The sequence below is a fragment of the Balaenoptera ricei genome, chromosome 11, assembly GCF_028023285.1.
Source record: "Balaenoptera ricei isolate mBalRic1 chromosome 11, mBalRic1.hap2, whole genome shotgun sequence".
NCBI lineage: Eukaryota > Metazoa > Chordata > Mammalia > Artiodactyla > Balaenopteridae > Balaenoptera > Balaenoptera ricei.
In genome coordinates this window covers 29,177,292-29,195,575 of record NC_082649.1, presented here as the reverse complement: position 1 = coordinate 29,195,575, position 18,284 = coordinate 29,177,292, and the positions used below count along the sequence as shown (strand labels likewise).

General features: G+C 36.4%; 1 protein-coding gene and 1 non-coding gene across 2 annotated transcripts in view; one reads left to right on the top strand and one right to left on the bottom strand.

Annotated features, from left to right (window-relative positions):
- CD2AP (CD2 associated protein) overlaps positions 1-18,284 on the top strand; it is a 111,394-nt gene that overhangs the window by 9,288 nt on the left and 83,822 nt on the right. The gene's annotated exons all lie outside the window — the stretch shown is intronic.
- TRNAG-CCC (transfer RNA glycine (anticodon CCC)) lies at positions 1,844-1,916 on the bottom strand. The gene has a single exon. It is a non-coding gene; the product is annotated as a tRNA-Gly (tRNA).

The following is an 18,284-nucleotide window of genomic DNA, read 5'->3' as shown; positions in this document are numbered from 1 at the left end:
CTAGCCATAATTCACATGCTCTGTAGTCACCTGTGGCTGGTGGTTACCAGCTGGGAAATGCAATTTTAGAATGTAAATATTAAGGGTTTTTGTGAATCTGACGAGAGTATATATGAAAATATTTTTAAAGTATTATGCAGTTAAAATTGTTATGTAAGGAATTGAACTATTTTAGGGTTTTTTAATGGTAAATAAACCATTTTTGGCCTTATCTGATTAGTTTTGTATTAGATATTTAATTAGCGATAATTTACTGTAATTAAATAACAAGTATATTTTCTCATGGAAAAAAATGCTCAGTTTAATAGATTGCATGTAATAAGCTTGAAGTTTAGTTCTTCTTCTAAATAAACTGTGATTTTTTGGCAGTCGGCCTGTTGGTGTATTGGAGAATTTGAAGCTTTTGAATGACATTTGGTTTGACATTTGAATGACTTGAGTGTATAATTTGGCCTTAGTAATAAGAGACCTGTTCTTTCAGTTTATAATGCTTAACTTCAGAGATAAGTAAGATTTAAGTGTGATATTTCACAAAGACATGAATGCTGTTGGTAAGAGCTCAAAAGAAAAACACAGACATAATTATTGGGGAATAAGTTTTCAGAAATGACATGGGAAAAATATTTCAGAAACCTGTCAGTTTTAAACATGTAAAATTTTGCATGGACCTGTGTGATGACATTGTTCTGGGTAAAGTGTCTATATCTTTTGTTGGATTTTCAGTGAGGTCTCTAATCAGAAAAAAGTTCTGAAGGACTGTTAAATAGCTATTATGTGATTTTTTTTACCCCCCTACGTTCTAACGTTTCTAGTTTTTAAATCATATTCCACACTGTTTTTTCCATAATAATAATAATTATAATTCTATCTTGTCAGTAAATACTTTGGTTTAAATTTGACAATGTTTCTTGAGACGTTTGTATCTATCAGCACAGACAGAAGCACTCAATAAGAAGGTGGGCAAGATCCTTGCACTCCTGTTGCTTAATCGTTAGTGGGGAGATTGTAGTATATTATGACAGGTGTTAATATTTAGTGAATATTTATTAGGTACTTCTGTTTAAGGCACAGTTTTAGGCACTTTATAAGCATCGTCTCATTTAATTCTCACAACAAATCTATATACATTTTTGTGTACTGTTATTTTTCTCATTTTACAGATTAGAAAGCAAGCACAGAAGTAGAAAGTAATAAATACTGAATCCAGGTACTCTTAATCACGATAAAATGTAGAATGAATTCCTAACTGTTCCTCTGAGAGATGTCCTTTGGGTTATGGAAAATAGGTATTTCTGATCCTCCTTAACCTGCCCTGCTGTTTTTTTGGTTGTATCCAGGTCCTAGAACAAGTGCCTTTTAGTAGCAGCCACTCCAATATTTGCTGAATGAATTTTTTTTTTTTTTTTTTTTTGGCTGCGTTGGGTCTTCATTGCTGTGCACAGGCTTTCTCTAGTTGCGGCGAGCGGGGGCTACTCTTCATTGCGGTGCGCGGGCTTCTCATTGCAGTGGCTTCTCTTGTTGCGGAGCATGGGTGCCAGGCACGCGGGCTTTAGTAGTTGCAGCACGTGGGCTCAGTAGTTGTGGCTCGCAGGCTTCAGAGTGCAGGCTCAGTAGTTGTGGCACACGGGCTTAGTTGCTCTGCGGCATGTGGGATCTTCCCAGACCAGGGCTCGAACCCGTGTCCCCTGCATTGGCAGCCGGATTCTTAACCACTGCGCCACCAGGGAAGTCCTGAATGAATGTTGAGTATGATTATACTTGTGCCTAAATAAGAGGTTGTTTTTTGAATATTTATTTGTTTATTTGGGTGCACCAGGTCTTAGTTGCAGCATGCAGGATCTAGTTCCCTGACCAGGGATCGAACCTGGGCCCCCTGCATTGGGAGTGCAGAGTCTTAACCACTGGACCACCAGGGAAGTCCCTAAATAAGAGTTTAAAATTTTAGACAGTGTAATATCTTTCATTTCAATGCTCCAAATAGCTGTTGAGTACATACTATATGTCAGGCATTGTGATGGGGTTTGGGAATACAAAGATGAGTAAAACATAATCCCCTGCTCTCAATCCTGGCCAGATAGTGTTGTGGGATCATTTGCATTTAACACTTCTTTGACTCTAAGAATTTAAATTATTGTTTTTTGTATGCATGCATTTATTTTTGGTGAATGCTTAGAAACATAAGATGCTTAGAGATTTTGGTGGATGCTTAGAGAAATTCAAATAATTACTTCAGATTTTTTCTTGATTCTGATTATTCTTATAGGTTCTTGCAGTTGTCTGTATAACTTCATTATATTTTTTAAGTCTGCTTAGAAAGTGAGTAAAATTGTCTTTTATAGCAACTTCCCACTTTTTGGTAAGCTTAAAATTTCTTTTTAGCTGATATTTTGCGAGTTATTATCATTTAGGAAATGCTTCCAATGCTAGACATTTTATTGAACATTTAATCCCACAAGAGCATTCTGGGTTAAAATATCATTGTTCCCATTCTTCAGATTCAGAAATTAAAGTTAAAGAGATTGTTACTCACCCAAGGTCAGACAGGATATGGAGAAGGCAGAATCAAACTTGCATTGATCAAAGCATTTCCTCTTAATTATTTTTTAAAACATTTTGGGAAAGGAGAAAAATGTTGAGCTAGACAGAGCAAGTAACATAAATTGAAATGATTATGTCCTGGTGTGGTTTAAAAATGAACCTTAAATATTTATTACCTGAAAATTGTGAGTTGGTGTTACACATTGTTCATGTATTTGGGTAACTATTTTCTCTTAGACAACAAATTTTAACTGTGTGTTACACATTGGTCTTTTACTCATTTATCTAGTAGGGTATCATAGAATTTTTTCTTTTTTTTTTTTTTGGTGGGTTCTGTAAAACTTCATGACAAATATTCATTGGTATTTAAAAAAAATCTGGCTTGAAATGTGATTAAAACTAATTTCTAGTGTTTTTTTAGAGTTAATAGTGGATTAAAAATCTGAGGAATATTTAACTGAGTTTTCCAACTTATTTGCTTTTTAGATAGATTTTGTATATTTGTTGTTTTTAGGATTTATTATTTTGGGAGGAGACATTAATCACATGTATATGGTAATTTCTTTGTTTTGGGCTAATTCTTAATCAGTTTTTTGTGAGATTAAAATCCTTTTTCATTTTTGAACTTTGCTTAAGGTATTTTTGTGGATATCTGTCACCTATTGATCTGATTTAGTAATGTTTAAAGGAATGTAATACTGTGTAAAAACTTCCTCATGCCACATTTGCTTTTCTCCTCTTGAATATGTGGTAAGAGTATATGGTACTTTGCAAACTTTCACACTCTATTTGAAACACAGAAAGGAGGGGTGGGTTTTCTATGTGATATCTTAAGAATGACTAGATTTACTTATCTCTGCTGAAAAACATAAGAAACTTTATGCTTGTCAGTTCTGTGTTTAACAAGCTTGAGGAAGTAAATGACAAATTATAATATTATACCTATAGTTAAAAGAACTTTAGGGATGATACTGTGCTTGTAATTAGCGTTTTGACTAATAGCCCTGGGTAACTGTAGGGGACCTAAATAATGAAATGTCATTGGTTAATGGCATTAAGCAATGCTCATCAGTTTTTCATTTCTCCATTTATGGTAAAGATAGTCCTGGAAATAAATTTCTGGTAAAAATTTTTGGTTTATGGTAAAAAAAAATTTAATCCTGAAAATAAAAACTAAAAATATTAAAAAAAATTTTTTTTAAATAAGAAAGAAGAGGTGGAAGCATTAAAGTGTTTTTTATCATATAACTACTTCTTTGGCAATAAAGCTTATATTGGAGTATATTTTTGTTAATTTTTGTATAACTTTCTATATTTTGACCTTTGCTATAATAAGCAATGGTTAATTCTCAGTGGTCTAATGTAACCAGTGCTATAATAGAAATAAGGTTAATTTGACACACCCAATTAGATGCCATTGTGCTATTTATCTGTACTGTATTGACCCAAACCAAAGTAAACATTCCCTAGTGACTGCTCATACAACTCAAACCTATTTGGAATTTGTGTAAATTGTTTACATTATTTTTTCATTAGGTGATATTTCGTTATCCAAAAAATATGTGTTTATGAGGGCAGAACAGTCAAAACTTTTATAGTACTGCCATTAATATTTTTGTGCATAATCTTTTTAAAAAATTCTGAATTTTAAGAGTTTTAAGCCTGGTTTTCAGACATTTTTATTTTTAAAAAGATCACTATTTTTAAATTAAGTGTTTAACCATAATTCAAAAAGAGTCACGTACCACAATGTTCATTGCAGCACTATTTACAATAGCCAGCACATGGAAGCAACCTAAGTGTCCATCGACAGATGAATGGATAAAGAAGATGTGGCGCATATATACAATGGAATATTACTCAGCCATAAAAAGAAATGAAATTGAGTTACTTGTAGTGAGGTGGATGGACCTAGAGTCTGTCATACAGAATGAAGTAAGTCAGAAAGAGAAAAACAAATACCGTATGCTGACACGTATATATGGAATAAAAAAAAAAAAGGTTCTGATGAACCTAGGGGCAGGACAGGAATAAAGATGCAGACATAGAGAATGGACTTGAGGGCACAGGGAGGGGGAAGGGTAAGCTGGGACAAAGTGAGAGAGTAGCATTGACATATATACACTACCAAATGTAAAATAGACAGCTAGTGGGAAGCAGCTGCATAGCACAGGGAGATCAGCTCCATGCTTTGTGACCATCTAGAGGGGTGGGATAGGGAGGGTGGGAGGGAGATGCAAAAGGGAGGGTATATGGGGACATATGTATACGTATAGCTGATTCACTTTGTTATAAAGCAGAAACTAACACACCATTGTAAAGCAATTATATTCCAGTAAAGATGTTAAAAAAAAAATTGTGTTTAAAAAAAATACTCCACCGACACTACCCCCCATCCCTTCCTGCAGCCAAGTTGTTAAGTAAAAATGTTGTTTTGTTTTGTTTTAAAGTGAGGTTTAAGTTCTTAGAGTGGCTTAGTGTACTTTTTAAATACTTCACTTTCTTTTACTTGTTTTTCATTCTAGGTTTTCATATTTTTCTTTTCGGTTCTAACAAATACTCTTAATTCTTTGTCTTGTTTGCTACAAATATTTATTCCCAGTTTTCAACTTGTTTGCTTTAGTTTAGAAATTTCTTTTTTCTCCATAATTTTGATATTCACTTCCATTTCCTTCCCTCCCTCCTGTCCACTTCCTTCCTTTTGTTTGAAAGTGTGTGTGTGTTTGTGTGTGTGTGTGTGTGTGTGTATTGTGTTCTTTTTTATTCAATTAGAATTTGCGGGATATGGTATGAGATGAAAATCTGTATGTAACATGTTCCCCTTTTACACAGCTTTTCAACACTGGCAGTTTTGTGTTGACATTTTGGGCCAGAAATTACTTGTTGTTGAGGGGCTGTCCTGTGTTTTCATCGGTGCTAAGGCAACATCCCTAGCCTCTACCCAGTAGATGCCAGTAGAATTCCCTGAGTTGTAACAACCAAAAATGTCTCCAGACATTCCAGAGTGTCCCCTATGGGGCAGAATTATCTTGGTTGAGAACCATTACCCTAATATAAATTAGTTCTGAATTTACATGTTCTAAATCTAGTTATCCTGAGAGAAACTGAATTGCTATTTTAGCCTCAAAGCTTATGTTTTCTAGGGCAAAGCTTGAGGTTAAGACCTCATGCTATAGGCTTTTTACGGTGACGAGAGGGATCAGGTTCACACAGACACACACACAAAGGCTAATTTTTATTGAATGCTTATTTTAAAATCTGTGGATCATGTGGTTTTTCGTATTACATCTATTTATATGATAAATTAGATTTTCCAAGATTAAATCTATCCCATGATAGACCTTGCTTAGTTGTGGTAGCTAATTATCTAACTATGCATTTGAATTGTTTGTTGACATTTTACTTAGAACCTTATCTATTTGAAAGTACATTTCTGGCTGCAATCTTTGGTCTTGATAACATTCAAATTGTTTCAAATACTGATTATTTTAAAATAGTGAAGGTTTGTGGGCTTGTTTTGTGTTCTATAGTAGTTTTGAAAGAATTAACCTTTAAAACAAACTATTTTTGGTAACTTTTTTGAGGTCATTTTTTTTTAGACCACTTTCTGATTTTATTCCTGGATTATTGATCTGTTGATTTTTTAAAAAATCTCTTGAGTAATTAGTTTTTCTTTAAAATAGAAATTTATCCGTTTCATTGAGATTTTTAGGCTTGGAACTTTATAGTCTCTCCAAGAACCAGCCTAGTTTCATAAGTTCTCACATGCCTCTGGGCTGCTGAGTCTGACCCAACTCTGCAACATCTCTTTTTAGAATGTTGAATTGGCAGATCTCTTTGTGTATTCTGTAATCTCTTGTGGCTCCAGTTGATTTTTCATTGCTCATCCTGATGAGGCTTCTTTGAAGTATTAAATCTTTTGAGACGCTTTGGAAATGGATTGCTGGATGAGTTAACCATGCAAGTGCTAGTGCCATTTGAGATGACTTAGTAGAACTGATCAGTTAAATATATATAATTTCAGTCTTTGGTATTAGGATGGTTATTCATATATTGGCAAAAATAGCCCCAAATATCTAGGATGAATTTATTTTGAAGTTTACTGACTTCAGAAGGATCTGGTTTATTTAGCTCTAATAAATGAGATGTTAGTGTTTTTTAATATAGTTTGATTATCTGAGAAAAATTAAGAATAGAATGCTACTCTAACATGTATATAAAATTAGCTCTTACAACAAACTGATTTTTAATGAATAAGTTAATTTTACTGGAAAAAACATGGACTGCGTTGAAAGTTGGACTTCAGAATAAAGGTTTTGTTAAAATAAAGTGGATAAAATATATGAAAGTTAACTCAGTATAATTCTGCAAGATGAGCAAAATAAAGAGTAATTTAATGTTATTTAAGGAGGAATTCATTGTACTGAACTGACATTTACTGCTGGAACATATTTTTTGCCAAAACCTTTATAACTTACTCTAATATTTTGAGGAACATTTTGTATAATTTATGTAGTATAGTGTATATTGTATATATGCATATAGTATGTGAAGCTATTATAAAATACACTGAAGTACTTAACAATTCTTACATCTGAATATAGACATTATAATTAAATTGATGGCTAGGGGCAGATAGCACTTTTAAGTTGAGCAAATAGTCAGGAACTTGAAAAACAGTGCATTTGTAAGTCAGGATTTCTTGTTCCGTATGACTTGTTTTATGGAATCTGTGGTTTCTAAGATAATAAGGTGATCTTGGAAAATTGGTGTTAACTTTTTTGTATTGAGTTTGGTTTGGTAACAGAATTATAGAATTCTATCAGAGAGTAGGGCGGATGGGATTTATGACTTTTTAATGATTCCTTTATGGTTGAAACATATCCCACATGGCTCTAACTGGCTCTATAACTAGGTGAAATGTTTTGGTGTATATTGTGGGACAAAACATCAGATACCCTCCTGTATCACCTTGGAATGAAACCCTCACTGGGAAAGAGTGACATTACAATAAGGAACACAGTTTTGCATATTTGGGGTTCTGCCACAGTAACATTCTGTATATACAGTCCACTATGGGATACTAACGTTAGTGACATCTTTCTGAATATAAAACTGTTCATCTTAGGAAGTTTAGAAAATACAGGGAGGATAAAGAATGACAAAAATGGCCCATAAACTTGTACAGAGTGAATAGTTATTTTGATGTGTTTTAGGTCTTAGAAAATAAATGTATTTTACAGATTTGGTTCATACTTCACATATACAGTTGACTCTTGAACAGTGCAGGGGTTAGGGGCGCCGACCCCTTGCAAAGTTGAAAATCTGCATATAACTTTTGACTCCCCCCAAACTTTACTAATAGCCTGCTGTTGACTGGGAGGTCTACAAATAACATAAACAGTTTATTTTCACATATTTTGTATGTTATATGTACTACATACTGCATTTTTATAATAAAGGAAGCTAGGGAAAAGAAAATGTTTTTAAGAAAATCATAAAGAAGAGAAAATGCATTTATTAGTACTGTACTGTATTTATTGATATAAATTTATGTCATCGGCTTACAAGATGAATTGTCTATCAGTAGCTACGTCAATATTGTCTTATATGATACAAAACACCATAGATGTTATATGTATTACTAACATTAGACATCAAAAATGAAAAGATAATGTGAAAAATGAATTCGTATTTATTTATAGGTATAATGATTCATACATTGATAACAAAGAAGCAGCAATATTAATGCTTTATGGTAGCCTAGCCTTTACACGAGTGAATAAATTGTTATAAAATTATGGCATACGATATTGCAGTCATATTCACAATACAGTATGTAAATATTGTTATATTAAAAAAAAAACCACCTGTGATGATAGGCTAATATACAGTTTCTCCAATTATGAGAGAGATAGGTGTACTGTATGGTAATGTAATTCTTTGAAAGCCAAGTTATAAAACAGTAAGAAAACTAAGACATTAACTTTATATTAAATATCACCCATGCCTATGTAAGGACTGGCTATCTACTTCAATACAAGACTTGCACACTATGTTCTACATGATGAATACTTAGGTGATGGTGATGATGATGACACAGAAACGTCTCATACATTTCTTGCTGTACAGTTATGAGATTTTTCACGTGAAGACACACACAACAGGTAAGTTTATTAACTGTAAGGCATGATGATTATTTACTGTTCCTTAAGTGGAAGTGGATAATCATAAAGGTCTTTATCCTTCTTTTCACGTTGGGTAGGCTGTGAGGAGGTGGAGGAAGAAGAGCAGTTGGTCTTGCTGTCTTGGGTGGCAGAGACGGAAGAGTTGGAAGGGGATGCAGGAGAGGCAGGAATGCTTGGTATAACATTACGGAAATATGATTTTTGTGTGACTTTTTTTTGCTTTTTCATTTTTCTAAAAATGTTTCTGTAGGTACCAATCCTTCCTCCACAGTTTGCTTTAGTTTCAGTGCCTGTATCCTAGAAGGATCCATCTTGTAAAAGAAGTCAAAAGCATTATTGAATAATCAGAACCCTTCTGCCAGATTATCAATAAACAAATTTGTCAGTTTGTTTCCTGGCACTGCTGTTTTTATGTCATCTTTCTCATTGTTTCGTTTGGAAGCATTCATCTCCTTCAAGTCGTCTTCTGTTAATTCCTCTGGTGTGGTGTCTGTTAGCTCTTGAATTTCTCCAAGATCCATACCTTGAAACCCTTCACCCTCCACCTTTTTTTGCCATATCTATACTCTTTCAGGATTTCCTTGACTGGCTCTGTTGTAGATGCTGTGAAGTCATGTACAACAACTGGACACAGTTTTCTCCAGTGGGAATTTATTGTTTCGGGCTTGATGGCTTTCACGGCTTCTTTTTTTTTTTTTTAAATAACAACAATGGCATCTTCATTGGTGCCATTACAGACTTTCATGATCTCTCTATGGAGGTCCTCTTCGATAAGTATTGGCAATCTTTTCTGTAGAGTACTATGTGCGATGAGCCTTAAAGCTCCTTTGACCCCCTGATCTAGAGGCTGAATTGGAGCCATTGTGTTCAGGGGCATGTAGGTAACTCCGATGCCTTCGTTGTTGAACTCATGGGGTTCTGGGTGGCCAGGGGACATTGTCCAATATCAAAAGAACTTTAAAAAGTAGTCTTTGCTTGGCACAGGGAGATCAGCTCAGTGCTTTGCCACCACCTAGAGGGGTGGGATAAGGAGGGTGGGAGGGAGACGCATGAGGGGGAGGGGATATGGGGATATACGTATGCATATAGCTGATTCACTTTGTTATACAGCAGAAACTAACACAACACTGTAAAGCAATTATACTCCAATAAAGATGTTAAAAAAAAAAGTAGTCCTTTACTGGCAAGATTTCTTTCTTGCTTGCTTGCTTTCCTGCTTTCTCGCTTTCTCCCTCCCTCCCTTCCTTTCTTTCCTCTTTGTTGCTTCCTGCTGACTTTCTCTAGTTGCGGTGAGCTGGGGCTGCTCTCATTGCGGTGCGCAGGCTTCTCATTGCGGTGGCTTCTCTTGTTGCGGAGCACGGGCTCTAGGCACGCGGGCTTCAGTAGTTGTGGCTCGCGGGCTCTAGAGTGCAGGCTCAGTAGTTGTGGTGCACGGGCTTAGTTGCTCCGCGACATGTGGGATCTTCCCGGACTAGGGCTCGAACCCACGTCCTCTGCATTGGCAGGTGGATTCTTAACCACTGCGCCACCACGGAAGTCCCCAGTCCTTTTTCTGGATTGCATTCTTATCCAGGCCTTCTTGTTTTATAACCAAAAGATTGGCAGCTTGTGTTTAATCTTTTACTGAAGGCTTGGGAGTTAGCAGCTTTATAGATGAGAGCAATCCTGACCATAAACCCGACTGCATTTGCACAAAACAGTAGTGTTAGCCTGTCCCTTCCTGCCTTAAATCTTGGTGGTCGCTTCTCTCTCTCTTTCTCTTTTTTTCACTAATAAATGTCCTTTGTGACTTTTTTTCCCCAGAATAGGGCACCTTTGTCTGCATTAAAAACCTTTTCAGACAGATATCCTTTCTCCTAAATTATTTTCTTAATGGCATTTGGGAACTCTTCTGCTTTCTCTTGGTCAGCAGAAGCTGTTTCTCCTGTTATCTTGGCATTTTTAAAGCCAGACCTCTTTCTAAAATTAACAAACCATCCTTTGTTGGCATTAAATTCTCCAGCTTTTGATCCTTCACCTTCCTCTTGCTTTAAGTTGTCATGTAATGACTTCGCTTTTTTTCTTGAATCATATTAGAGTCTATAGGTATGCCTTTCTTATAGCAATCCTGAATTAAAACTTGTATTTTCAGTATGAAATAAAAAGTGCATGGTTTTCGCTATGCTGGCACAGCTGCAGTGACAGCTTCACAAATTTCCTCTTTTTCTTTCTTTCTTTCTTTTTTTTAATTTAACGATAATTCTTACCCTGGATTCAATTATCTTGAAATGGCAGTCAACTGCAGCTGCAGACCTCAATCGGTGGTATTGATACCTATCAAGCAATTCAGCCTTTTCTCTGTTTCTTGGGAGCATTTCCAGCATTAACCAGAGGCACTTCGTATGGGTAGTATTGCATTGTATGACTGTACCAGTTTTTTTTTTTTTTAAGTCCGTTTGTCCATTGAAGGGCATTGGGATTTTTCTAGTTTGTGGCAGTTGAGAACAGAGCTGCTGTAAACATTTGTGCATAGGTTTTTATGTCGGCGTAAGTTTTACTTCTCCAGAGTATGTGTAGCTAGGAGTCATATGGTAAGTGTATGTTTAACTTTATGTGAAACTGCCGAACTCTTTTCCTGAGTGTCTATACCTTTTTTTTTTTTTATTGTCACCAGCAATATACTAGAGTGTCAGTTGCTTCACATCTTCGTGGTATTTTATCCATTTTAATAGGTGTATAGTAGTATCTCACCGTGTAGAATTGGCAGATTTCTTCTTTAAATGTTTGGTAGAATTTGCCAGGGAAAACATCTGGGCCTTGGGATTTCTGTTTTTGGAAGATTTTTTAACTACAGACTCAATTTAAAAAATAGTTATTCAGATTATATCAAACTACCAAAACTTTGAGGTTTTCTTCATGTGTATCTTTTTTTTTTTTTAATATTTATTTACTTGGTTGCACCAGGTCTTAGTTGCAGCACGTGGGCTCCTTAGTTGTGGCATGTGAACTCTTAGTTGCATCATGCACGTGGGATCTAGTTCCCTGACCAGGGATTGAACCCAGACCCGCTGCATTGGGAGCGTGGAGTCTTATCCACTGCGCCACCAGGGAAGTCCCCTTCATGTGTATCTTGTTTATAGTTTTCCCTTATTATTTTTAAAATTAATGTGAAGTCTCTGGTGATATTCCTTTTTTTATTCTTCATATTGGTAATCTGGGTCTTTTTTTTTTTTTTCCTTCTTGATCAGTCTTCCTAGAGATTTATAAATTTTATTGATCTTTTCAAATAACCAATTTTGATTTCATTGTTTTTTCCCTATTTTTCTGTTTTCTCTGGTTTCAGTTGAACATTTTATATGATTCCATTTTATGTCCTCTCTTTTTATATTAAAAAAATCTTTTAGTAGTTGCCCTAGAGTTTGCTATATACATGTATTACTAATCTAAGTTCACCTTTAAATAACACTGTCCCACTTCATGTGTAAGGCAGGTACCATAGAGTATTCCCAACTCCCCCTTTGTCCTTTATGATATTGCTGTCATTCATTCACTTATCTATATGCTAAAAATCACCCAATACATTGTTACTATTATTATTTTAAACAGTGATCTTTTCGATCAATTAGGAGTAAGAAAAGTGAAAGATTTTGTTCTATCTTCATTTATTCCTTTGCCTTCACTCTTTATATAGGGTCGAGTTTTTGACCTGTATAATTTTCCTTCTATTTGAAGAACTTCTGTTATCATTTCTTTCATGGCAGGTCCGTTGGCAATGAATTTTTGTTTTTTGTTTGTGTGAGAAAGTCTTTATCCTTTACTTTTGAAGGATAATTTCACTGAATATAGACCTTTAAGTTGGTAGTATTTTTCTTTCGATACTTTAAGTAGTTTACTCTATTTCCTTCTTGCTTGATTGTTTCTGAAGAGAAGCCTGCTGTAATGCTTATCCCTGTTCCTCTGTTGGTAAGGTGTTTTTTTCTTATGGCTTAATTCAAGATTTTTTCTGTCTTTGGTTTGAATGTGGTATGCATAGGTGTAGGCTTTCCCACATTCTTTGTGTTTGAGCTTCCTGGATGTGTGGTTTGGTATATGTTACTAATTTTGGAAAATTCTCCACCATTATTACTTCATTTATGTCTTCTGTCTTGTTTCTTCCTTCTTCCTTATCTGATATTCCAATTATGCATATGTTATATCTTTTTTAAAAATAGCTATTTATTTATTTATCTGGTTGCACTGGGTCTTAGTTGTGGCTTGCTGGCTCCTTAGTTGCAGCATGTGGGCTCCCTAGTTGTGGCAGGCGGGCTCCTTAGTTGCGACTTGCGGGATCCTTAGTTGTGGCTTGCCAGCTCTTTAGTTGTGGCACGCAGTCTCCTTAGTTGTGGCATGTGAACTCTTAGTTGTGGCATGTGAACTCTTAGTTGCAGCATGCATGTGGGATCTAGTTACCTGACCAGGGATTGAGCCTGGGCCCCCTGCATTGAGAGCGTAAAGTCTTATCCACTGCACCACCAGGGGAGTCCCTATATCTTTTGAAATTGTTTCACAGTTCTTGGATGTTCTGTTTTGTTTTTTCAAAAATTATTATTTTTTGTATTTTAGTTCGAGAAGTTTCTGTTGACCTATCTTCAAGCTTCTTGAATCTGTCCTTGGTGGTGTCTAGTTGGTAGATGAGCCCACCAATGGCATCCTTTACTTCTGTTACAGTGTTTTTTGATTTCTAGCATTTCCTTTTGATTGTTTATCTTAGAGTCTCTATCTGCTTACCTTATACATCTGTTCTTGCATGTTATCTGTTTTTTTCCATTATCACCCTTAACATATATTATAGTTATGTACAATTCCCTGTTTGATTTCAAAATGCATGTTATACTTGAGTCTGACTCTGATTCCTGCTTTGTCTTTGTGTTTTTCTTGCCTTCTAAAAGCATGACGTGTAATTTTTTGTTGAAAATTGGACATGATGTATTAGGTAAAAGGTGCTGAGATCAATAGGTCTTTAGTGTGAGGTTTTTTTTTTTTTTAATTAATTTATTTGGCTGCATTGGGTCTTAGTTGCAGCATGCGGGATCTCTGTGTGGCATGCGGGCTTCTCTGTAGTTGTGGCGGGCGGGCTCAGTAGTTGCGGTGCGCAGGCCCTCTAGTTGTGGCACACGGGCTCTAGAGCCTGCGGGCTTTGTTGCCCTGCAGCATGTGAGGTCTTAGTTCCCTGACCAGGGATAGAACCTGTGTCCCCTGCATTGGAAGGCAGATTCTTAACCACTGGACCACCCAGGGAAGTCCCTAGTATGAGGTTTTATATTAATCTGGCTAGGAGTGTGCTGTTTTTAATATTTGTTCTAGCTGTAGGTGCCAGAGGCATCAAATTCCTTTAGTGTCCTTGTTTTTGTCTCCCCTGCTGTCTTTGGGTTTACCTAAGAACTCCTTCTCAGATAGAATCTGCATCATGTAACTCTTTCAGTGGTAATTAACTTATTATAATGGAGCCCCATGGGTATGGTTGTAAGGTGCTGGGAAGAGGAAACATCCTATAATCTTACAATTAAATCTCAAACTACTGGTGGGTCTGTGTCCTGGGACTGTGACGTCGTTCTTATTTCCCCGCCCCCCACCTCTCCATGTGAGACAGAAAGGTAAGAGGGGACTGGAATCAGAGAAATGCCCTTATACGCTTTCCGCAGGTGGGGTCAGGACCTGGTGAAGTCTTTTTCCTGGAGAGTAGGTCTTTGTTTTGGTTACTGGTTATTTCACAGTGATTACTTTCCCTTTCCTCTCTGCCAGAACCACAAGGAGATCTTTATAGGCTCTTTACTGTGAGAACCTGGTGGGGCTCCTGGAAGTAAAACTCACAAAAGGGTGGGGGCTCCCCTGAGACTGTGGTCCCCAGGAGTTTTCTACTCTCGTGCTATTCCATACTTAGCCTCCAGCAATTCATCAAAGGTTTTGTTTTCAGTTTTTGTAGTAGATTGACTTTTTGCCCCCAAAATGTTATGTCTGGGTCCTAAGTCCTGGTACGTATGAATGTGACGTTATTTGGAAATAGAGTCTTTGCAGATGTAGCTAAGGATCTTAAGATGATATCCTAGATTTAGGATTGGCCATAAATCCAGTGACTGGTGTACTTATGAAGAGTAAGGAGAAGGAGGTTTGAGACAGAGACACAGAAGGGGAGGGCCATGGAGGCAGAGGTTGGAATTATGCAAGCCAAGGAATGCCAGAGGTTGCTGGCAGCCCCTAGAAGCCAAGATAGAGGTGTGGAGCAATTCTATATCAGTCTTTAGAAAGATCCAACCCTGATGATACCTTGATTTTGTACTCTGGCCACCAAAGCTATAACTATGAGAGAATAAAATAGTTTTATTGTTTTAAGTCACCTAGTTTGTGATAGTTTGTTATGACAGCCCTGGGAAACTAGTACAGTGTTCTTACCAGTTTATGACTCCAGTGGTTTCTACTTGAGATGATCTAGTAGATCTTAGCTGTGACTCTCTGGATATGCCTGTCTCTCCGTATCTTGAGGTGGTGGTTTGCCCTGTGGCCTCAATTCTCTGATGCGTCCAAGGAAAGTCACTGATTTTCCATTTGTTTAACTTTCTTCTTCTAAGGGTGGGAGTGACAGTTTCCAAGCTTTTTCCATGTTGGAGCTGAAACTGCAAGTCAGGTTTGTTTGTTTGTTTGTTTGTTTGGGTCTAGCATTTTTTTTTTTTTTTTTTTTAAATTTATTTATTTATTTAGTTTTGGCTGTGTCGGGTCTTCGTTTCTGTGCGAGGGCTTTCTCCAGTTGCGGCAAGTGGGGTCCACTCTTCATCGCGGTGCGTGGGCCTCTCACTGTCGCGGCCTTTCTTGTTGCGGAGCATAGGCTCCAGACGCGCAGGCTCAGTAATTGTGGCTCACGGGCCTAGTTGCTCCGTGGCATGTGGGATCTTCCCAGACCAGGGCTCGAACCCGTGTCCCCTGCATTGGCAGGCAGACTCTCAACCACTGCGCCACCAGGGAAGCCCCTAGCATTTTTATACTGTATTATTTTAGTGATTACCACATGCCTTTTTCACTTTTAAAAATCTAATATTAATTGCTACCTTTACTCCCCTTCTGTACCATGCAGAGATCTTAGAATACTTTAACTCCTGATTTATATAGCTGTTGTTATTTTAATCTTCCTAATATTTTAAATTTCCACATCCTCCCCCTCCCTCTTCCTCCTCCTCCTTTTTCATCTTCTTATTTATGTTTTTTTGTTGTTGGGGTATAACTGTCATATAACAGTATATTGATTTCAGGTGTACAACATAATGCTTTGATATTTATATGTTCTGAGAAATGATCACCACAGTAAGTCTAGTTAGCAACCGTCACCATACATAGTTACAAATTTTGTTTTCTTGTGATGAGAACTTTTAAAAGATTTACTCTCTCACCAACTTTGCAGTATGCAATATAATTTTATTAACTATAGTCGCCATGCTGTACATTACATCCCCAGGACTTATTTATTTTATAGCTGGAAGTTTTGATTTTCATTTCCCTGATGATTAGTGATATTAAGTATCTTTTCATGTACCAGTTGACTATCCGTATGGCTTCTCTGGAAAAATGTTTATTCTGATTCTCTGTCCATTTTTAAATCAGACTGGTTTTTTTGTTTTTTTCTTTTGCTATTAAGTTGTATGAGTTCTTATTAACCCCTTATAAGATATATGATTTGCAAATATATCCTCCCATTCTGTAGGTCACCTTTTCACTTTGTTGATGGGTTCCTTTCTGTGCAGAAGTTTTAGTTTGATGTAGTTCCACTTGTTTATTTTTCCTTTTGTTGCCTTTCCTTTTGATGTCAAATCCAAAAAATCATCCCCAGACCAGTGACAAGGAGCTTACTTACTGCCTGTGTTTTCTTCTAGGAGTTTTGTGGTTTCAAGTTTTAAGTTTAAGTCTTTAATCCATCTGGAGTTAATTTTTTCTTATTTTACTCAGTGTTTATATACCTATATATTTACCACTCTTTTGCTTTTCTTTCCTTTGTGCATCTCTTTCTCGATATTGGATGTGTTCCCCTTTTCCTGCTGTGCTCAGAAAACACCTTCAGAGTTTCTTTCAGTGTGGCAAACTCCGCTTTTTGCTTGTCTTTTTTTTTTGAATTTTTGAATTTTATTTTATTTATTTATTTTTTATACAGCAGGTTCTTATTAGTTGTCTATTTTATACATGTTAGTGTATACATGTCAGTCCCAATCTCTCAGTTCATCTCACCACCACCAACCCCCCCCCCCCCCCCCATCACTTTCCCCACTTTGTGTCCATATGTTTGTTCTACATCTGTGTCTCTATTTCTGCCTTGCAAACTGGTTCATCTGTACCATTTTTCTAGATTCCACGTATATGCGTTAATATACGATATTTGCTTTTCTCTTTCTGACTTACTTCACTCTGTATGACAGTCTCTAGATCCATCCATGTCTCTACAAATGACCCAATTTCATTCCTTTTTATGGCTGAGTAATATTCCATTGTATATATGTACCACATCTTCTTTACCCAGTCATCTGTCGATGGGCATTTAGGTTGCTTCCATGACCTGGCTATTGTAAATAGTGCTGCAATGAACATTGGGGTGCATGTGTCTTTTTGAATTATGGTTTTCTCTGGGTATATGCCCAGGAGTGGGATTGCTGGATCATATGGTAATTCTATTTTTAGTTTTTTAAGGAACTTCCATACTGTTCTCCATAGAGGCTGTATCAATTTACATTCCCACCAACAGTGCAAGAGGGTTCCCTGTTCTCCGCACCCTCTCTAGCATTTGTTGTTTGTAGATTTTCTGATGATGCCCATGCTTACCTTTTTGCTTTTGTTTTGAAGGATATTTTCTCTGGTACAGACTTCATGATTTGCAGTTACTTTCTTTCTGCATTTTGAAAATACAAAACTGCTGCTTTCTGGCTCCTGCTGTTGCTGCTGAGAAGCCCATTTAAGTGTTGCTTCTTTGGTAACCTTTTAAAAATTTGTCTCTTCTAAGATATTTTTTTTTCCTCTTTGATATTTTGCAATTTTACTATGTTGAGTTGCAGATTTCTTTTTATTTATTCCATTTGGAATTGCTTAGACTTCTTGACTCCATGGATTGATGTCTTTTATCAGTTTGGTGAGTTCATAGCTATTAACTTTTCAGTAGTTTTTATTTTCTCCTTTGGGACTCCAATTAAACATGGTAGACTGTTTTAGTATATCTTCTATGTCTGTTACATTCTCATCTATATTTTCTACATTTTGGTCCCTCTTGACGGCATTTTGGTTAGTTTCTGTTGATATTTACCTGTCTGCCCTTTAGCTAGTTTTCTGAAGCTGTATGTAATATACTTTTAAACTCATCCATTGAGTTTCTATTTTTGGTTATTGTCTTTCTCAGTTCTAGAATACCTATGTGGTTCAAGTTTGTTTTCTCACTATCTGCAGTACTGAGCTTTGTGTCAGTTTTTCAATCTGTAATTTATATCTTTGAACATGGTAAATGTTATTGTTTTAAAGTCTGTGTCTGATAAGTTCAGTATATGGAGTTCATTGAAATGTTTCTGTTGTTTCTTG